The sequence below is a fragment of the Sciurus carolinensis genome, chromosome X, assembly GCF_902686445.1.
Source record: "Sciurus carolinensis chromosome X, mSciCar1.2, whole genome shotgun sequence".
Classification (NCBI taxonomy): Eukaryota; Metazoa; Chordata; class Mammalia; order Rodentia; family Sciuridae; genus Sciurus; species Sciurus carolinensis.
The window spans coordinates 60986244-61010557 of record NC_062232.1 but is presented as its reverse complement, the minus strand read 5'-3'; the positions used below and the strand labels follow the sequence as shown (position 1 = coordinate 61010557).

The 24314-nt window shown below is 35.7% G+C and overlaps 1 pseudogene; it reads right to left on the bottom strand.

The window, feature by feature from the left end:
• Positions 1-3565: 3565 nt before the first annotated feature.
• LOC124972602 (60S ribosomal protein L35a-like) lies at positions 3566-4039 on the bottom strand (annotated as a pseudogene).
• Between the last annotated feature and the right edge of the window lie 20275 nt (positions 4040-24314).

The following is a 24314-nucleotide window of genomic DNA, read 5'->3' as shown; positions in this document are numbered from 1 at the left end:
AGAGTCAAAGTAGCAGGCTATAAAAATCACACTTACAAACCAAACACATTCCTATATATCAATAATGAATCCACAGTAAGAGAAATTAGGAAACTTATCCCACTCACAATAGCTTCAAAAAAATACTTTGGGATCAATCAAACAAAAGAGGTGAAAGACCTCTACATTAAAACTACAGAACATTAAAGAAAGAAATTGAAGAAGATCTTAGAAGAAGGAAAGCTCTCCCATGCTCTTGGATAGACAGAATTAATATTGTCAAATACTACCAAAAACATTATAAGATTTAATGTAACTCCAAATAATCCCAATGTCATTTTTCATAGAAATAGATAAAGCAATCATAAAATTCATCTGGAAAAATATGAGACCCAAAATAGCCAAAAACATCTGTAGCAAGAAAAATGAAGCAGGAGTCATCACAATATCAGACCTTAAACTACACTACAGAGCCATAGTAACAAAATCAGCATGGTATTGGCACCAAAACAGACACATAGACCAATGGTACAGAATTGGAAGACATAAAGACAAACCCACATAAACACAGTTATCTCATGCTAGAAAAGTCACCAAAGACATTCATTAGAGAAAAAATAGCCTTTTCAACAAATGGTGCTGGGAAAACTGGAAATCTATAGATAACAAAATGAAATTAAAACCCTATCTCTAACCCTGCACAAAACTCATCTGTCAATGGATCAATGACTTAGGCACTAGAAAAGAGACCCTTCACCTAACAGAAGAAAAAGTAGGCCAAAATCTTCACCATGTCAGTTTAGGAACTGACTTACTTAACAAGAATCCTAAAGCACAAGAAGTAAAATAAAGAACCGATAAATGAGATAGATCCAAACTAAACAGCTTCTTCTCAGCAAAGGAAACAATCAATAACATGAAAAGAGTGCGTACAGAACGGGAAAGAATGTTTGCCAAATGAATTTTGATAGAGTATTAAACTCTAGGATATATAAAGAACTACGAAAACATCAAAAAAAAAAACTCAAAAACAAATAACCCAATCAATAAATAGTCTAAGAAACTGAACAGACACTTCACAGAAGAAATACACTTCACAGAAGAAATACAATTGATCAACAAATATATCAAAAATGTTCAATATCTCTAGCAATTAGAGAAATGCAAATCAAAACTACTCTAAGATTTCATCTCTCTCCAGTCAGAATGGTAATTATCAAGAATACAATCAATAATAAATGTTGGCAAGGATGTGGAGGAAAACTCATACACTCATACACTGCTGGTGGGACTGCAAATTGGTGCAACCTCTCTGGAAAGCAGTATGGAGATTCCTCACAATTCTTGGAATAGAACCACCATTTAACTCAGCTATTCCACTCCTCTGATTATACCCAAAGGAGTTAAAGTAAGCATACTACAATGATGCAGCCCCATCAATATTTATACAAGCCCAAGTCACAATAGCCAAACTATGGAACCAACGTAGATGCCCTTCAACAGATGAATGGATAAAGAAAATGTGGTGTATATACACAAAGGAATACTACTCAACCTTGAAGAATGATATAACATTTACAGACAAATGGATAGAGGTGGAGAATATCATGCTAAGCAAAATAAGCCAATCTCAAAAAACCAAAGAAGAGCTGTTTTCTCTAATATGTAGACGATAATTAACAATAAGGGGCAGTATGGATAAATAGAGGTACTTTGCATTAGTCAGATGTGGTGAGAGGAGGGGAGGAGGTATGGGGTTAGGAAGGATAGTAGAATGAATTGGACATTATTAACCTATGTACATATATAATTACATGACCAGTAATCAGGAGAATGAGAAATTATACTCCATTTATGGATGATTTCTCAAAATGTATCCTTTTATATTTTTATTTTTATAGACTGCATTTTGATTCATTGTACACAAATGTGGTACAATTTTTCCTTTCTATGGTTGTACACGATGTAGATTCACACCATTCATGTAATCATACATGTACATAGGGTAATAATGTCTGTCTCACTCCACCATTTTTCATACCCCCCTCCCTCTCATTTCCCTCTATATAATCTAAAGTTCCTCTGTTCCCCTCTCATGCCCTACCCTCCACTCCCATTATGTATCATCATCCACTTATCAGGGAAAACATTTGTCCTTTGGTTTTCTAGGATTGGCTTATTTCACTTAGCATGATATTCTTCAATTCCATCCATTTACCTGCTACTGTTATGTACAACCAATTAGAAGAAATCTAAAAAAGAAGAAACACTAATGATTTAATTCAATAATGGAGGCTCATGATTTGTACATGAAACCTTCATCAAAATATTACTGTAAAAAGAATATACAAATGGAAACACAAAAATTGTTTATGGATGATTGGATGATATTCTGAAAGCATGAATGCTACACAAAATAATCTACAAATTCAGTGCAATACTTATCAAATTGCAGCTACCAATGCATTTTTGCAGAAATAAAAAAACCTATCCCTATATTCATTTGAAATCTCAAGGTATCACGAATAACCAGTCTTAAAAAAGAAGAACAATGATGAAAACTCACATTTGTGATTTTATTTACATGAACCCAGGGCTTCATGCATGATAGGCAGGCCTTCTACTACTGAGCTATATCCCTAGTCCTGAATTTGTGATTTTAAAACTTACTGCAAAGCTACAGTATTCCAAAGACTATAGCATTGGAATAAAGAAATTCATGTAGCCAAATAAAATAGCATAAAATTCCCAGAAATAAACTCTCATTGGATTAAAATAAATTTGATGAGGACACCATGAATATTCAACTGAGAAAGGACACTCCTTTTTACTTAGTGTTATATATAATATTGAGGTTCATTTTGACATAATTATACTAGCTAATATAAATTGTTTCACTTCAGTACCTAGCACTCTTTCTCTTCCATCCTTCCTGCACACTTCCCCTTCTTCTACTCTTCTGGTCTACTCTACTGGTCTTCTATTTACATATCGTTCTTTAAATTATTGCTTTATAGGTACACATACAGGTGAAATTCACTTTGATATATCCATATATGTATAAAGCATAGTTTGGTCCAGTTCATTCCTCTATTCTTCTCTTTTCCAGTCCCTTCTCCCTCATTATTTTTCCCCTTCCTGGAATCCACTGATTTACCCTCCATTTTAGTGGGATCCTGCCTATGTTCCCTTATTTTGGTCTAGTTTCCACATGTGAGAAAACATGTTTGTCCATTGGCTTTCTGAGTATGGCTTATTTCACTTAATATGATGTTTTCCCATTCCATCCATTCACAATCATATGGCATAATTTCATTCTTCTTTATAGCTGAGTAAAATTCCACTGGATATTTATAACACATTTTCTTTATTTAGTTATCTGTTTATGGGTACAGGGGCTGGTTCCACCACTTTCCTATTGTCATTTGCTCTTCTGTAAACATTGATGTGGCTATATCAATATAGTATGCTGATTTTAGTTCTTTTGGATGAATACTGAGGAGTGGGATAACTGGGTCATATGCTGGTTCTATTTCTAATCATTTTTATAAGAGCATAAATCCATTTTTCTTTATTTGTCATTAGTTTAAACCCTTGAAGGGTACAGCATCACATAAATTCTGTGTCCAATGGCCTTAGCAAGAAGGTTGCTTTGAGATTTGCTGTGAACCATGCTCCTGTTTTCATTGGCATATATTTCCTTTCCCCAGATTACTCTGGTTTTGTTTGCTTTGCTGTCAGAAGTCACTGTGTTGTCTGTCACTTTCTGCACATAGGCATATCTCTTGCCCAATTAGGATTCACTTTCATCTATATAAATATCTTTAATTTATGTGTTTTTATAATGTTTTAGTTGTTTATAGAACTTTATTCATTTATTTATATGTGGTGCTGAAAATTGATCCCTGTGCCTCACACATGTCAGGAAAGCACTGTACCACTGAGTCACAACCATAGCTCCAATATCTTTCATTTAAAGAAGAGCTATGAGCTCCCTTTGGTTCCAGAGTTCTCGCTTATAGTGAGCAAAAATGGCCTTGCATTGATACCTTCCAGGCATATTTGCCTTTTCGAAGTTCTAATCCCAGCAGGCCTCCACAGATTCAAGATGACAGGAACTCTATTTTTAATCTTTTGTCAAATATCCATACTGATTTCCAGAGTGGTTGTACTAATTTACAGTCCCACCAACAATGTATGATTGTACATTTTTCCCATACCTTATTCAGTATTTATTTTTTGTATTCTTGATGACTGCCATTCTAACTGGAGCAAAATGAAATCTCAGTGTAGTGTTGATTTGTATTTCCTTGATTGCTGGGGATATTGAACATTTTGTTACCTATTTGTTGATCATTTATATTTTTTTTTCTTTTGAGAAATATCCATTTAGTTCTTTTGCCCTTTTATTTGAGTTAATTTTCTGGATGTTAAGTTTTTTGACTTTATTATGAATTCTGGATATTAATCCACTGTTGGAAGAGTAGCTGACAATTTTTTTCATGTAGTCAGTTTTCTCTTTGCACTCTTTATTGTTTCCTTGAGTGTGCAGAAGCTGTTTAAATTCAATGCCATCCAATTTATTGATTTCCATTTTTATTTCCAGTGCTTTAGAAGTCTTCTTTAAGAAAGTCAATACCAGTGGCAATATGCAGAATTGGGGAGCTTGTTTTAATCTAGAGTTGCAAAGTTTCGACCTAATTCTTGTATCTCTGATCCACATTGAGTTGACTTTTGTGCACTGTGAAAGACAGGAATAGTTCCAGTTTTTCACTTTTTGTTAACAAAGATATCTTTTCTCCAACATATGTTTTTGATAACTTTGTTGAGTATCAGATGACTTTATTTATGTGTGTTTGTCTCTATGTTTTTTATTCTGTTCAATTAGTCTCCCTGAATTGTTTTTATTCCAGTATCATGCTGTTTTTCTTATTAAATATTTGGAAACACATTAACCAAGTTGGTGAAACATCTACAGTGAAACTGTAGAACGCTGAAGAAAGTAATTGAAGAATATGTTAGGAGAAGGAAAGATCTCTGATGTTTTGGATAGGCAGAATTAATATTGTAAAAATTGTCAAATAATCAAAAACCTTACATGGATTCAGAGCAATTCCCAATAAAATATCAATTTCATTCCTCACAAAACTAGAAAAAACCAACCTAAAATAAATTTTGGAAGAATATATGGCCCAGAATATTCAAGGATCTGATGAACATATAAAAAACTTTTCGATGATGTCTCAGATGAAATGAAGAATGAGGTATTTCAAAATCAAGTAAAGCCCATGCATATTATACAATTGCAAAAATCTTAGTGTATGTTTATCTGTGTCCTAGGACTTTGTGGAAAGGAAAATTTAATATTGATTATATAGGATATTTCATTTTTTAAAAAATGTATTTGTTATTTTTAGGTTCTTATGACAGTATAGTGTATTTTGATATATTATACATACATGGAGTATAACTTATTCCAATTAGAATCTGATTCTTATGGTCATACATGATGTGAAGTTTCATTGGTGGCATATTCATATATAAACATAGGGAAGTTATGTCCAATTCATTCTACTGTCTTACCTAATCCCATCTCTTCTCCCTTCCCTTCATCCCCCCTTGGCCAATCCCCTGAACTTCTATTCCCCCACCCTTGTAGTATGTTAGCATTCACATATCAGATATAACTGTCAACCTTTGGTTTTTTTTCATTTGCTTATTTCACTTAGCATGGTAGTTTCCAAATCCATCCATTTACCAGCAAAAGTTATAAATTCATTATTTTTATGACTGAGTAATATTTCTGTGTTTATATGGTCCACATTTTCTCTATCCTTTCATCTGTTGAATGACACCTAGTTTGTTTTCATAGTTTAACTATTGTAAGTAGAGCTGCTGTAAACATTGATATGGAAGCACCACTGTAGTATACTGATTCTAATTCCTTTGTATATATACTGAGGAGCTGGATAACTGGGTCAAATGACGGTTCCATTCCCAGTTTTTTGAGGAATCTTCATAGTGCTTTCCTCAGTGGTTGTACCAAGTTGCAGACCCACCAGCAATGTATGAATAAAACCTTTTCCCTACATCCTTGGCAAAATTTATTGTCACTTGTATTCATTATTGTTGCCATTCTGGCTGGAGTGAAATGAAATCTCAGTGCAGTTTCAATTTGCATTTCTCCAATTGCTAGAGATGTTGAATATTTTTATGTATTTTTGGACCATTAATATTTCTTCTGTGAAGGGCCTGTTCAGTTCCTTTGCCAATTTATTTATTAGATCATTTGTTTTTTGCATGTATTATGAGTTCTTTGAGTTCTTTGTAAGTCCTGGATTTTAATGCTCTATCTGTGGTATGGGTGGCAAACAATTTTTTTTCCATTGTGTAGGCTCTCTTTTCATATGCTTGACTTTTCCTTTGCTGTGAAGAATCTTTTCAGTTTGATACTCTCCCAGTTATTGACTCTTAGTTTTAGATCTTGCATTTTAGGAGTCTTGTTGAGGAACTCAGCTCCTAAACCAACATGATGGAGAGTTGGGCCTATGCTTTCTTTCAGGAGACCCAGAGTCTCTGATACACTTTGAGTTGAGTTTTGTGCAGGGTATGAGATAGGGGGTAAATTTAATTGTGCTACACATGAATTTCCAGTTTTCCCAGCACCATTTGTTGAAGACATTATCTTTTCTCCAAAGTATTTTTTTGTCCCCTTTGTATAGTATGGGATAACATTATTTATGTGGGTTTATCTCTGTGTTTTCTGTTCTGTTCCTTTGATCTTCATGTCTGTTTTGGTGCCAATATCATGCTGTCTTTGTTACTATAGCTCTATAGTATAAAGTCTGGTATTGTGATGCCTCCTGCCTCACTTTTCTTACTAAGGATTGCTTTAGCTATTCTGGATCTCTTGTATTTCCAAATTAATTTCATGATGACTTTTTCTATTTCTATGAATAATGTCATTGGAATTTTCATAGGAATTGCATTAAATCTGTATAAGCACGTTTGGTAGAAAGGCCATTTTCATAATATTAATTCTGTCTCTCCGAGAACAGGGGACATCTTCCCATCTTCTGAGGTCTACTTCAGTTTCTTTCTTTAGTGTACTGTAGTTTTCATTGTAGAGGTCTTTCACTACTTTTGTTAGATAGATTTCCAAGTACTTTATTTTTTCCAAGGTTATTACATTTGGAATAGTTTTACTAATTTCCCTTTCATCTGATTTATCATTGATGCATATGAACACACCTGATTTATTGGGATCAATATTATATACTGTTCCTTTGCTGAATTCATTTGTGAGTTCTCGAAGTCTTCTGGTGGATGTTTTAGAGTTTCTAAATATAGGGTCATATTATCACCAAATAGGGATAGTTTGAGCTCATCTTTTCTATTTGTATCCCTTTTATTTCTTTCTATTTTTTAATTGCTCTGGCTAGGGTTTCAAGGACCATGTTGAATAGAAGTTGTGAAAGGGGGCATCCCTGCCTTGTTCCAGTTTTTAGAGGGTACACTTTCAATTTTTCTCCATTTAGAATGATGTTGGCCTTGGATTTAGCATATATAGTTTTTACAAAGTTGAGGTATGTTCCTACGATCCCTAGTTTTTTAGTGTTTTGAAAATGAGTAAATGCTGTATTTTGTCAAATGCTTTTTCTGCATTTATTGAAAAAATCATGTGATTCTTGTCTTTAAGTCTACTGATGTGGCAGATTACATTTACTGATTTATTTATGTTGAAACAGCCTTGCACCCCTGTAACAATCTCCACTTGATATTTTTGTATGCAATTTGCCAGTATTTTATTAAGATTTTTTGCATATATGTTCATTAGGAAGATTGAGCTGAAGTTTCTTTCCTTGATTTTTCTTTGTCTGCTTTTGGAATCAGGTTATACTACCTTCACAGAATGAGTTTGGAAGTTTTGCCTCCTTCTCTATTTCACGGAATAATTTGAGGAGTATTGGTGTAAGTTCTTCTTTGAAGGTCTGTTAGAACTTGACTGAGAATCCAAGTGATCCTGGGCTTTTCTTTGTTGATAGGTTTTTGATGGCATCTTTATATATATATATATATATATATATATATATATATGTGCGTGTGTGTGTGTGTATATATATATGTATATATATCAATATAAAATGGTTGAGGATGTTGCTCAGTGTTTACATGCCTCTGGTTCCAATCCCCAGTACAGCTTATTGTTGGGTCTTATTTATTAATCCAATCTGCCATTCTATATCTTTTGATTAATATTAGGTCATTTACATTGAATATTAATATTGAGAAATAATTTTTATTCCCAGGCATTTTGATTTATTTCTGGTTTTTACTATAAATTAGTTTCTCCTTTGATTGACTATTCTTTAATGTATTTAATCACTTGCTGGTTTTCAATTTTATTTTTCATTTCTTTTTCATAAAATATATTATTGAGTATGTTTTGTAGTGTAGGCTTTCTAGTTGTGACTTCTTTTAACTTTTGTTTGTCATGGAAGGATTTTATTTCATCATCAATTCTGAAGCTTAATTTTGCTTGGTATAGTATTCTTGGTTGTCATTCATCTTAATTCAGAGGTTTTTATATATAATTCCAAGACTCCCTAGGTTTTAGGGACTGGGTTGAGAAATCAGTTGAGATCTGTACTGGCTTCCTTTTAAATTTTACCTGTCATTTTTATCTAGCAGACATTAAAATTCTATCTTTATTCAGAATGTGAGGCATTTTCATAACGTGACTTGTAGGTCAGTTGTAATTTTGTATATTTGAGATCCTATAAGTCTCCTGTATTTGATTTCCATTTCATTTTTAAGATTTGGGGAATTTTCTGATATTATTTCTTTAAAGATCATCCTTTCCTTTGTTTTTTATATCTGAGCCTTCATTTATCCTGATAAATCTTTGTTTGGTCTTTTCATGTTATCCTGTATTTCTTGGAGGCTCTGGTCATAGTCTGTTAACATATTTTCTCCATGATCAAATATATTTTCAAGATTATATTTTTGTCTTTGTTGCCTGAAACTCTGTCTTCCAAGTAGTCTAGTCTGCTGGTGACGCTTTCTATTAAATTTTTAATTTGGTTTATTGACTTCTTCATTTTGAGGATTTCCACTTGATTTTTTTTCAGAATCTCTATTTCTTTATTGAAGTGATCTTTCATTTTCTGTATTTTTTTTCTGATTTCACTCTTTACATTGTTCCTTACCTCACAGATCAGTTTAACTATAAAATTTCTAAACTCCTTCTCTGCTATTTCTTCCAATATGGTATTGATGGATTATTAGTGAAATATTTTTGTTTGCTTGGGGCAGATTGTTTCCTTGTTTTTTTATCATGTTGTTTGTGTATTTAACTAACAGTTTGTATTTCAGGATGCAGAATTCCTACCCTTTGTACTTACAGTATCCCTCAAGGTTTCCAGTATCTCCCAGTTTAGGGTGAGACAAATAGCAACAACAAACAATGCAAACAATACACATCATTAAACTGAATATTCCCTGCTATGACTTCTTCAAGTTAATTGTCACAATAAACAGAACTCATATGATCAATTATTGCCCACAGTACAAACAGAAAGTTGGCAAAAGTGTTTACTGTGTTTACCATTTTGAATGGTAAACAGGGAGAGTACAGAGGAGATATGGGATGTGATAATTATGAAGGAGGAGGAAAGAAAATATAAGTAAAAAATTGAAGGAAGAATGAATAACAGAACAATAGATTTGGCTGTTAGCAGAAGAGAGAATCAAGGGAAATTGAAAAGTGAGAGGAAAAAATTATAAATGAAATATAAAAATGAATAAAATAAAAATAAATAAATTTAAAAATAAATATAATAATAATAAAAGCATACAGATGAGGGCAGATCCAAAATGGTGGACTAGAGGGAGACTGCGTTCCTTGTCGCTCCATAACTCCGGTTTCAAGCAGAGGATATCTGTTTCTTTGTGAGGCAGTTTGTGCTGCTTATTGATTCCCTGGAGTTTACCCCATTTGAATGCTGTGATGACCTGCAGTCTGCCAGCATATCGACGCCTTTTTTGAGTGCAGATTGCTCACTGTCAGGCACCTATCATCCGCCATTTGCCTGCCTCTCGCCTGTCCATCACCCAACGCACGAGGTTCACTTCCCGATCATCTGAAAACAGTCAGCAAACTGATCGCCGACTGCCAGTGGAGCACCAGCTGCCTGCTGTTGCCTGGAAGTTCACTGATACAGTACCTGCAGGTTTGATTACACGTGGCTGCCGCCATTTTGAGACACCAGCCAGGCCTCGTAGGACCCCTGGCCGGACTGACTGAGTACAATCTCCAGGATCCCTCAGCCCGACCAATCACTCCCTGCCTCTAGGGCCCTCACATCGAGTGACTGCTCCTTGCCACCAGGACCCCCAGACCAACTGACTTCACCCTATCCCCGGGACCCCAGACCAACTGATTGCACCCAGCCTCCAGGATCACACAACCACACCAAACACACTGGACTTCCACGACCCCTGCCTGGCCAACCGCATCCCACCTCCAGGACCTCCAGCTGACCACGTCCACACCCTGAACTGCAACTGCCCATTTGACAACACATTTGGAAGCCACAGCAGCCATCTTGGATAATCCTGGAAGCCTTAGCTCCGATATTTAGGTGGGGAAAATCCCATCCCGAGACACCTGCTGGAGGCTAGAAGCTCATTGTCAGGTACCTCTCAAGCATCTTGCTACTAAACTCTGGGAGGTTTCTTTAATATATGACTGTTATACTGTAGAATTTCTTTTTTCTCCTTATAGAAAAAATTTAAGTTTTTATTTCTTTATTTTTCTTGCTCTCTTTTCCTTTTGTTTACCTGTTCTCTCAGAGTCTCTTTCTCCCTTTTTTGCATGCTAACATCCAATTTCTTTTGATTACACTCTCACCATTCCTATTTTCTAGAACTTCTGTATAATCTTTTCTTATCCCATTAACAGCCACATTCCACATCCCTCTGCATCCCCTTTGTCCTCCATTAGAAACTGCAGATCTTATAGCAAATCTGTTTGTTTTATTGAAGATAATATTTGAACTTGAACTCATTCTGTTTATTATGACAATTTTGTTATTGCCCTCATAGGGGCTATTTGATCTAGGATTGCATAGTGTCTGAATTGGGCACTGCTAATATTGATCTCCCCTTAAAGAAAGGGTTTTGGAAACCTATAGGGCCACTATAAGCCTATAGGGGGAAATCTGCAATACCCCAGATATGCACTGCTAGAAGGGAAGACACATGAACAACATGAAAAAACAAGGGAAGAAAATGATCCAAACAAATCTAGAGTCTATATTAATACAATCCAATGACAGTATGTTAGAAGAAACATCAGAAAAGGACTTTAGATTATACATGATTAAGATGATTCCCAAAGCTAAGGATGAGATAAGAGAGCAAATGCAGGCAATGAATGATAATACCAATAAGCTGAAAGAGCACCTGCAGGAAGCAAAAGATCATTTCAACAAAGACATAGAGATTCTCAAAAAACAAAACAAAAAAAAAAAGCAAATGGAAATCCTTGAAATGAAGGAAACAATAAACCAAATAAAAAACTCAATGGAAAGCATCACCAAAAGACTAGACCTCCTGGAAGACAAAACCTCAGATAATGAAGACAAAATATTTAATCTTGAAAATAAAGTTGCCCAGACAGAGAAGATGGTAAGAGATCATGAAGAGAATCTCCAAGAACTATGGGACATCATGAAAAGACCAAATTTAAGAATTATTGGAAAAAAAAAAAGAATTATTGGGATTGAGGAAGGCACAGAGATCCAAACCAAAGGAATGAACAACCTATTAAATGAAATAATATCAGAAAATTTCCCAAACCTGAAGAATGAAATGAAAAATCAAATACCAGAGGCTCACAGAACACCAAATGCACAAAATCACAACAGATCCACACCAAGGCACATTATAATGAAAATGCCTAACATTCAAAATAAAGATAGGATTTTGAAGACCATGAGAGAAAAGCATCAGATTACATATAGGGGGAGAACAATATGGATAGCAGTCAACTTCTCAATCCAGACTCTAAAAGCTAGAAGGGCCTGGAACAACATATTTCAAGCTCTCAAAGAACATGGTTGCCATCCAAGAATCCTATACCCAGTAAAACAAACCTTCAGATTTGAAGATGAAATAAAATCCTTCCATGATAAACAAAAGTTAAAAGAATTTACAAATAGAAAGCCTGCACTACAGAATGTTCTCAACAAAATATTCCATGAGGATGAAATGAAAAACAACAATGTAGGTCAGCAAAGGGAGGAACTACCTTAGAGAAAAACCACTCAAAGGAAAAACCAAGCCAACTTAAAAACCAAAAATAAGCCAAATGACTGGGAATACAAATCATATCTCAATAATAACCCTGAATGTTAATAGCCTAAACTCATCAAACAAAAGACATAGACTGGCAGAATGGATTAAAAAGAGACCCAACAATATGCTGCCTGCAAGAGACTCATCTCATAGAAAAAGACATCCACAGACTAAATGTGAAAGGATGGAAAAAACCTACCATGCACATGGACTCAGTAAAAAAGTGGAGGTTTCCATCCTTATATCAGATAAAGTGGACTTCAAGCCAAAGTTAGTCAGAAGGGATAAAGAAGGACATTTCATACTGCTTAAGGGAACCATAAATCAGGAAGACATAACGATAGTAAATATTTATGCCCCAAACAATGGTGCATCCCTGTACATCAAAGAAATCCTTCTCAATTTCAGGAATCACATACACCACAACACAATAATTCTGGGTGAATTTAACGCACCGCTGTCACCACTAGATAGATCTTCCAATCTAAAACCGAACAAAGACACCATAGAACTCAATAACACAATCAATAACCTAGACTTAATAGACATATATAGAATATTCCATCCATCAACGAGCGGATTCACTTTCTTCTCAGCAGCACATGGAACTTTCTCGAAAATGGACCATATGTTATGCCACAAAGCATCCCTTAGGAAATGCAAAAATATAGAGATACTGCTTTGTGTTCTATCAGATCATAATGGACTGAGAGTAGAAATCAATGACAAAATAAAAAACAGAAATTACTCCAACACCTGGAGACTAAATAATGTGCTATTGAATGAAACATGGATAACAGAAAACATCAGGGAGGAGATAAAAAAATTCTTAGAGGTCAATGAGAATGACGATACAACATATCAAAATCTCTGGGACACTATGAAAGCGGTACTAAGAGGAAAATTCACTGCATGGAGCTCATTCCAGAAAAGAATGAAAAGTCAACAACTAAATGACCTAACAGTACAGCTCTAAGCCCTAGAAAAAGAAGAACAGAATAACAGCAAAAGTAGTAGAAGACAAAAAATATTTAAAATCAGAGCTGAAATCAATGAAATTGAAACAAAAGAAACAACTCAAAAAATTGACAAAACAAAAACTTGGTTCTTTGAGAAAGTAAACAAAATAGACAAACCCTTAGCCACACTAACAAAGAGAAGGAGAGAGAAAACTCAAATTACTAAAATTTGTGATGAAAAAGGAAATATCATGACAGACACCACTGAGATACAGAAAATAATGAGAAGCTACTTTGAAAATCTGTATTCCAACAAAATAGAAACTACCGAAGACATTGACAAATTTCTAGAGACATATGCTCCTCCCAAACTGAACCAGGAGGACATACACAATTTAAACAGGATCAATAACAAGCAATGAAATAGAAGAAGCCATTAAAAACCTACCATCCAAGAAAAGCCTAGGACCAGACGAATTCTCAGCCGAGTTCTACAAACCCTTCAAAGAAGATCTCATTCCAATACTTCTCAAAGTATTCCAGGAAATAGAAAAAGAGGGTACCCTACCAAACTCATTCTATGAAGCTAATAGCACCTTCATACCCAAACCAGGAAAAGACACATCAAGGAAAGAAAATTTTTGACCAATATCCTTGATGAATATAGATGCAAAGATCCTTAACAAAATATAGGCAAACTGTATCCAAAAGCATGTTAAGAAAATCATGCACCACGATCAAGTGGGGTTCATCCCTGGAATGCAAGGATGGTTTAACATCCAAAAATCAATAAACGTAATCCATCATGTCAATAGACTTAAGGATAAGAATCATATGGTTATTTCCATTGACGCAGAAAAAGCGTTCGACAAAATACAACATCACTTCATGCTCAAAACACTAGAAAAAATAGGGATAGTAGGAACATACCTGAACATTGTGAAGGCTATTTATGCTAAGCCCATGGCCAACATCATTCTTAATGGAGAAAAACTGAAACCATTCCTTTAAAAATGGGAACAAGAGAGGGATGTCCTTTTTCTCCACTTCTATTCAACATTGTCCTCGAAACTCTAGCCAAAGCAATAGGCAGACCAAAGAAATTAAAGTGATATGAATAGGAAAAGAGGAACTTAAGCAGTCACTGTTTGCTGATGACATGATTCTATATTTAGAGGATCCAAAAATCTCCTCCAGAAGACTTCTAGACCTCATCAATGAATTCAGCAAAATAGCAGGCTATAAAATCAACATGCATAAATCTAAAGCATTTTTATACACAAGCGACGAAACAACTGAAAGGGAAATGAGGAAAACAACTCAATTTGCAATACCCTCAAAAAAAAATATTTGGGCAACAATCTAACCAAAGAGGTAAAAGATTTCTACAATGAAAACTATAAAACATTGAAGAAAGAAATTGAGGAAGACCTTAGAAGATGGAAAGATCTCCCATGTTCTTGGATAGGTAGAATTAATATTATCAAAATGGCCATACTACCAAAAGTGCTATACAGATTAAATGCAATTCCAATTAAAATCCCAGTGATGCACCTTACAGAAATAGAGCAAGCAATTATGAAATTCATCTGGAAGAATAAAAAACCCAGAATAGCTAAAACAATCCTTAGCAGGAAGAATGAAACAGGGAATATCGCAATACCAGAACTTCAACTATACTACAAAGCAATAGTAACAAAAACGGCATGGTATTGGTACCAAAATAGACAGGTAGATCAATGGTACAGAATAGAGGACATGGACACAAACCCAAATAAATACAATTTTCTCATACTAGACAAAGGTGCAAAAAATATGCAATGGACAAAAAATAGTCTCTTCAACAAATGGTGCTGGGAAAACTGGAAATCCATATGCAACAGAATGAAACTAAACCCCTATCTCTCAACCTGCACTAAAATCAACTCACAATGGATCAAGGACCTCGAAAGCAGACCAGAGACCTTGCATCTTACAGAAGAAAAAGTAGGTCCAAATCTTCACCTTGTTGGCTTAGGATCAGACTTCCTTATCAGGACTCCCATAGCACAAGAAATAAAAGCAAGAATCAATAACTGGGATAGATTCAAACTAAATAGCTTTCTCTCAGCAAAGGTAACTATCAGCAATGTGAAGAGAGAGCCTACAGAATGGGAGAATATCTTTGCCACTCATACTTCAGATAGAGCACTAATTTCCAGAATATATAAAGAACTCAAAAAACTCTACATGAAGAATACAAATAACCCAATCAACAATTGGGCTAAGGATATGAACAGACACTTCACAGAAGAAGATCTACAAGCAATCAACAAACATATGAAAAAATATTCACCATCTTTAGTAATAAGAGAAATGCTAATCAAAACTACACTAAGATTCCATGTCACCCCAATTAGAATGGCGATTATCAAGAATATAAGCAACAATAGGTGTTGGAGAGGATGTGGGGAAAAAGGTACACTCATATATTGCTGGTGGGGCTGCAAATTGGTGCAGCCAGTCTGGAAATCAGTGTGGAGATTCCTTAGAAAACTTGGAATGGACCCACCATTTGACCCAGCTATCCCACTCCTTGGCCTACACTCAAAAGACTTAAAATCAGCATACTACAGAGATACAGCCACATCAATGTTCATAGCTGCTCAATTCACAATAGCCAGAATGTGGAACTAACTTAGATGTTCTTCAATTGATGAATGGATAAAGAGACTGTGATATATATATACAATGGAATATTACTCAGCTATAAAGAATAATAAAATTATGGCATTTGTAGGCAAATGGATGAAACTGGAGAATATCATGCTAAGTGAGATAAGCCAATCTCAAAAAACCAAAAGGCGAATGATCTCACTGATAAGCAGATGATGACACATAATGGGGAGTGGGAGGGGGGCAAGAATGGAGGAAGGAGGGACTGTATAGAGGGAAAAGAGGGGTGGGAGGGGTGGGGGAGAGGAAAAAATAACAGAATGAATCAAGCATCATTACCCTATGTAAATGTATGATTATGCAAATGGTATGCTGTTACTCCATGTACAATCAGAAACAACATTTATCCCATTTGTTTACAATAGAAATAAATTTAAAAAAATAAAATAAAAGCATACAAAGAACTTTAAATATTGTAATCAAATTGTAATATTTTAAATATTGTAATCAAACATCCTAGCCCTCAAAAGACTGAGGCATGAAAAATAATTGCCTTTAAAAATGATAGAAATGAGCTGGGCATGGTGACACACACCTGTAATGCCAGTGGCTAAGGAGCTTGAGGCAGGAAGATCACAAGTTCAAAGCCAGCCTCAGCAATGGGGAGGTGCTAAGCAACTCAGTGAGGCCCTGTCTCTAAATAAAATACCAAAAAGGATTGGGGATGCAGTTCAGAGGTTGAGTGTCCCTTATTTCAATCCCTGGTACCCCAAAAAATGGGAGAAATGAGAAAAAAGAGACAAATATGCATATGTGTCCATAAACCATTCAGTCCACACTTAAACAGGGGGAAAAAAGTTCTTGATAAAAGTTAAATAATTGTTTCTGTTGGAGTTCAAAAAATTCTGGCTTCTCTTCTCATCAGTGTTAGGTGGAATGGGCTGGAGTGTGATTTCCCTACCTTAAGTGTTGGTTTGCAAGAGTGTGAGAACAGATTCCATAGGTGGAGCTCCTGGAGGTGGGTTTTAAGCCTGGTTAGGATCCAGGTTCTTTATTGAATGGTGATTAGTCTGATGATTGTAAATCAACACACTTCCAGGGCCCAGTGGCTCTGGTCCATGCCGAGAAACTACACCCCATTCCTGACTTCCATTTGTATGGTGGTGGAGTCAATCTTTTGTTCCCTTAATAATCCCTGGACTCCACAGTTCCTGATCTCTTGGGTTCAGTTTCCAACTCAATCTCTCTTGCTGTCACCCTTTGAATTCCCAGATAGGCATGTCTCTTCCAGGTGGTCCTACCAGCTACCAGACGCAAGGGGAGGGGAAGTCATGTGGGTATCCATGACTACTATTTTCCCACGTAAAATCCTCTTTTCTCTGACCATCTTTTGGACAAGTATTTAAGCACTCTCTATATCATGAGCTGTTGGTTTGCTAGGCCTACACTTTGGCCCAGTTTGGTTTGTGCATGTAACATATGAAAGTACAATAGCAAAAAAGGAGGTAAGTATAACAAAGTCTGTATTGAATTAAGAGAATTGCACCAGGAAGGTGATGCCAAGAAGACAACAGAAAATAAGCTCTCATGTTCATAACACCCATAGCAGTAAGAATTTGTTAACAACCTATGTACAGCAGTGCCATAGTGGGAAGATTTAGTACCAAGGTAGAAGGTTTTGAAATGCCTGTTGGAGCCCAAATAAATGAGATAGAGTTTAGAAAGACAATATAAAATATTTTAAAAAATGAAAAAATGAAAAAAAATTAAATTGACCAATATGTAATAAAACAACCAAATAAATAGAGAGGGCTCAAATAAAAATATAAATAAAAGAAGAGAAATTACAACTGATACTCCAATATGAAAGGAACCTAAGCAACTATTATGAAATTAAATGTAATCAGCCTGAATGACAAAGAAGAAAAGAGAAATTAATAGAAACATACAAATTACCAAAATTGAATCATAAAGAAATAGAAAATCTGGGACCAATAAAAATAAAGAATTAAATCATCAACCAAAAGTCTTCCACAGGGCGATCCAAGATGGCGGCCTAGAGGGTGACTGCACCCCCAGTCGCTCCAGAACCCAGGAGTTAAGAAGGGGAGGCATTGAGAGACTCGGACTGAAATAGAGCCACAGGTGAGTCTGCCCACTGGGTAAAGCTCGGCCCGGGTGGCAGGCCCAGATAGAGGTGGCTTATCGGAGCCAGGCAGGGCAGCTAGAGTCTTCCCAAGGTAGCCTTCCACACTCCGGCAGTGGGCTCCTCCCACACGGCCAGCTGCACGGTGCAGGCCCACAGTGAGAGCATTTCCGCACAGAACCAGTTCCAAACCGTGGAACCAGTAGGGGGCTAGGGGCAGATTTCTTCGGATGCACTGCTTTATCAGATTCCTCCAAGACATCAGGCTACTGAAGGCTGGGAGGTGATACACTGGAAATCTACCGGGACACTATAAGCCAATAGCGGAAAACTGCAATATCTCAGGGTCCCACTGACAGCTGACCAATATGAGAAAACAAGGGAAGAAAATGTCCCAAACAAACCTAGATACTACATCAATAAAACCCAATGACAGCACAGCAGAAGAAATGTCAGAAAGGGAGTTCAGAATGTACGTAATTAAAACGATCAGGGAAGCTAATGAGGAGATGAAAGAGCAAATGCAGGCATTGAAGGAGGAGATGAAAGAGCAATGCAGGCATTAAATGATCGCACCAATCAACAGTTAAAAGACCAAATACGGGAAGCAAGAGATCATTTCAATAAAGAGTTAGAGATACTGAAAAAAAAAACAAACTGAAATCCTTGAAATGAAGGAAACAATAAACCAAGTTAAAAACTCCATAGAAAGCATAACCAATAGGATAGAACACCTGGAAGACAGAACCTCAGACATTGAAGACAAATTATTTAATCTTGAAAGCAAAATTGGCCAAACAGAAAAGATGGTAAGAAATCATGAACAGAATCTACAAGAATTATGGGATATCATGAAAAGGCCAAATTAAAGAATTATTGGGATCGAGGAAGGCTTAGAGAAACAAACCAAAGGAATGAACAATCTATTCAATGAAATAATATCAGAAAATTTCCCAAATCTGAAGAATGAAATGGAAAACCAAATACAAGAGGCTTATAGAACTCCAAACATACAAAATTACAACAGACCCACACCAAGGCACATTATTATGAAAATACCTAACATACAAATAAAGACAGAATTTTAAAGGCCGCGAGAGAAAAGAATCAAATTACATTCAGAGGGAAACCAATAAGAATATCAGCAGATTTTTCAATCCAGACCCTAAAAGCTAGAAGGGCCTGGAACAACATATACCAAGCCCTGAAAGAAAACGGATGCCAACCAAGAATCTTATACCCAGCAAAACTTACCTTCTAATTTGACGATGAAATAAGATCCTTCCATGATAAACAAAAGCTAAAGGAATTTACAAAAAGAAAGCCAGCATTACAGAACATTCTCAGCAAAATATTCCATGAGGAAGAGATGAAACACAACGATGCAAATCAGCAACAGGAGGCGCTAGCCTAAAGGAATAGCCAAATAAAGGAGAAACCAAATCATGTCAAAAACAAATGAGTCAATTGACTGGGAATACAAATCATATCACAATAATAACCCTGAATGTTAATGGCCTGAATTCATCAATCAAAAGACACAGACTGGCAGATTGGATTAAAAAGAAAAATCCAACAATATGCTGCCTGCAAGAGACTCACCTCATAGAAAGAGACACCCATAGACTAAAGGTGAAAGGATGGGGAAAAACATACCATGCACACGGACACAGCAAAAAAGCTGGAGTATCCATCCTCATTTCAGATAATGTGGACTTCAAACCAAAACTAGTCAGAAGGGATAAAGAAGGACATTACATGCTGCTTAAGGGAAGCATAAATCAGCAAGACATAACAATCATAAATATCTATGCCCCGAACATTAGCTCATCCACGTACGTCAAACAAATCCTTCTCAATTCCAGAAATCAAATAGACCACAACACGATAATACTAGGCGATTTTAACACACCTCTCTCACCACTGGATAGATCGTCCAAACAAAAATTGAATAAAGAAACTATAGATCTCAACAACACAATCAACAATTTAGACTTAACAGACATATATAGAATATACCATCCAACAAAGAACGAATACACTTTCTTCTCAGCAGCACATGGATCCTTCTCTAAAATAGACCATATTTTATGCCACAAAGCTACTGTTAGCAAATACAAGAAGATAGAGATACTACCTTGTACTCTATCAGATCATAATGGATTGAAATTAGAAATAAATGACAGAATAAAAAGCAGAAACTTCTCCAATACCTGAAGATTAAATAATACACTATTTTATGATGAATGGATAACAGAAGACATCAGGAGGGAAATAAAAAAAAAATTCTTAGAAGTAAACGAGAACAAAGACACATCATATCAAAATCTCTGGGACACTATGAAAGCAGTACTTAGAGGAAGATTTATTTCATGGGGTGCATTCAAAAAAAGAAGTAGAAATCAACAAATAAACGACTTAACACTACAGTTCAAAGCGCTAGAAAAAGAAGAGCAGACCAATACCAAAAGTACTAGAAGACAGGAAATAGTTAAAATCAGAGCCGAAATCAACGAAATCGAAACAAAAGAAACAATTGGAAAAATTAACAAAATAAATAGTTGGTACTTTGAAAAAATAAATAAAATTGATAAACCCTTAGCCACACTAACAAAGAGAAAGAGGGAGAAAACTCAAATTACTAAAATTCGGAATGAACAAGGAAACATCACAACAGACACGAGTGAAATACAAAACATAATTAGAAGCTATTTTGAAAATCTATACTCCAACAAAACAGAAAACCTCGAAGACATCAACAAATTTCTAGAGACATATGAATTACCTAAACTGAACGAGGAGGACATACACAACTTAAATAAACCAATTTCAAGCAATGAAATAGAAGAGGTCATCAAAAGCCTACCAACAAAGAAAAGTCCAGGACCAGATGGGTTCTCAGCCAAGTTCTACAAAACCTTTAAAGAAGAGCTCATTCCAATACTCCTCAATCTATTCCATGAAATAGAAGAGGAGGGAACCCTCCCAAACTCATTCTATGAAGCCAATATCACCCTGATACCTAAACCAGACAGAGACACATCGAGGAAAGAAAATTTCAGACCAATATCCTTAATGAACATCGACGCAAAAATTCTCAACAAAATTTTAGCAAATCGCATACAAATATATATTAAAAAGATAGTGCACCACGATCAAGTGGGTTTTATCCCAGGGATGCAAGGTTGGTTCAACATTCGGAAATCAATAAATGTCATTCACCATATCAACAGACTTAAAGTTAAGAATCACATGATTATTTCAATAGATGCAGAAAAAGCATTTGATAAAATACAGCATCCCTTCATGCTCAAAACACTAGAAAAAATTGGGGTAGTGGGAACATTCCTTAACATTATAAAGGCAATCTACGCTAAGCCCATGGCTAATATCATTCTAAATGGTGAAAAATTGAAAGCGTTCCCCCTAAAAACTGGAACAAGGCAGGGATGCCCTCTTTCACCGCTTCTATTCAACATCGTCCTTGAGACTCTACGCAGAGCAATCAGACAAACCATAGAAATTAAAGGGATACGAATAGGAAAAGAAGAACTCAAACTATCCCTGTTCGCTGATGACATGATTATATATTTAGAGGAACCTGGAAATTCCACCAGAAAACTTTTAGAACTCATAAGTGAATTCAGTAAAGTAGCAGGTTACAAGATCAATGCTCATAAATCCAAATTTTTATACATAAGTGATGAATCTTCAGAAAGAGAAATTAGGAAAACTACCCCATTCACAATAGCATCGAAAAAAATAAAATACTTGGGAAACAATCTCACAAAAGAGATGAAAGACCTCTACAATGAGAACTACAGAACACTAAAGAAAGAAATTCAAGAAAACCTTAGAAGATGGAAAGATCTCCCATGTTCCTGGATAGGCAGAATTAATATTGTCAAAATGGCTCTACTACCTAAAGTGCTATACAGATTCAATGCAATTCCAATTAAAATCCCAATGATGTACCTTACAGAAATAGAACAAGCAATTATGAAATTCATCTGGAAGAATAAAAAACCTAGAATAGCTAAAGCAATCCTCAGTAGCAAGAGCGAAGCAGCGGGTATTGCAATACCAGATCTTCAACTCTACTACAAAGCAATAGTAACAAAAACGGCATGGTATTGGTACCAAAATAGACAGGTAGATCAATGGTACAGAATAGAGGACATGGACACAAACCGAAATAAATACAATTTTCTCATACTAGACAAAGGTTCCAAAAATATGCAATGGAGAAAAGATAGCCTCTTCAACAAATGGTGCTGGGAAAACTGGAAAACCATATGCAATAGAATGAAATTAAACCCCTATCTCTCACCCTACACAAAACTCAACTCAAAATGGATCAAGGACCTCGGAATCAGACCAGAGACCCTGCATCTTATAGAAGAAAAAGTAGGTCCAAATCTTCACCTTGTTGGCTTAGGATCAGACTTCCTTAACAGGACTCCCATAGCACAAGAAATAAAAGCAAGAATCAACAACTGGGATAGATTCAAACCAAAAAGCTTTCTCTCAGCAAAGGAAACTATCAGAAATGTGAAGAGAGAGCCTATGGAGTGGGAGAATATCTTTGCCAACCATACCTCAGATAGAGCGCTAATTTCCAGAATCTATAAAGAACTCAAAAAACTCTACACGAAGAACACAAATAATCCAATCAACAAATGTGCTAAGGAAATGAACAGACACTTCACAGAAGAAGATGTACAAGTAATCAACAGATATATGAAAAAATGTTTATCATCGCTAGTAATAAGGGAAATGCAAATCAAAACTACCCTAAGATTCCATCTCACCCCAATTAGAATGGCGATTATCAAGAACACAAGAAACAATAGGTGTTGGCGAGGATGTGGTGAAAAAGGAACACTCATACATTGCTGGTGGGGTTGCAAATTAGTGCAGCCACTCTGGAAAGCAGTGTGGAGATTCCTCAGAAAGCTTGGAATGGAAACACCATTTGACCCAGCTATCCCACTCCTTGGCCTATACCCAAAGGACTTAAAATCAGCATACTACAGAGATACAGCCACATCAATGTTCATTGCTGCTCAATTCACATAGCCAGATTGTGGAACCAACCTAGATGCCCTTCAGTTGATGAATGGATAAAGAAACTGTGGCATATTTATACAATGGAATATTACTCCGCAATGAAGAATGATAAAATTATGGCATTTGTAGGCAAATGGACGAAATTGGAGAATATCATGCTAAGTGTGATAAGCCAATCTCAAAAAACTAAAGGACGAATGATCTCGCTGTTAAGCGGATGAGGACATATAATGGGGGGTGGGAGGGGTTAGCCTTAGGTTTAGGGTTAGGTTTAGTGTTAGGGATAAGGAAAGCGGTAAGAATGAAGGAAAGAAGGACTGTATAGAGGGAAAAGAGGGGTGGGAGGGGTTGGGGGGAAAGGAAAAAAAAATAAACATCATTGCCCTATGTAAAAAAAAAAAAAAAAGATGAATTTTGGAGAATTTCTATGGTGGGTATTAATAAGCATCAGTCACAGTCATAGATATATCTTGAAAATGATACCATGAATACATTACTTTGGTTTACATATATACTAAGAAAAATAACATCAATAAATTAGTTTTCATCTAAAAAGAAAAAAAAAAAAGTCTTCCACAAAGGAAATTTCAGGGCTAGAAGGATCTATAGTTGAGAAGTACTTAACATTTCAAGAAGAACTAATACCAACCTTTCTGGAAATCTTCCAAATAATCAAGGATAGAACTTCCAAACACATTTCATGATGTCACTCTTACTTTCTTTTTTTAAAATCTTTTTGTTGTAGATGGACATGATGCCTATATTTTATTTATTTTTGTGTGGTGCTGAGGATCGATCCCAGTGCCTCACACATGCTAGGCAAGTGCTCTATCACTGAGCTCCAGCCCCAGCCCACTATTACCTTCATATTAAACCCAGATGAGATAATTATATGCTAGTATCTCTGATGAACACACATGAAAAAATCTTCCCCCAAATATGAGCAAGTCAATAGACTTTCTAAGACAGTGAAGTAGAGGTACACAGTACTCACCTCCTTATCAAACATTTTTAAAAAATAGCAAAACTCAACATTCCCTTTTGAGATGGGTGAGCATGGAAGAACATTGGAACTCAGCAAAGGAAGAGAGTACAATATTATCATACTATAATAACTGGAATAACAGAATATAAAGAGAAATAAA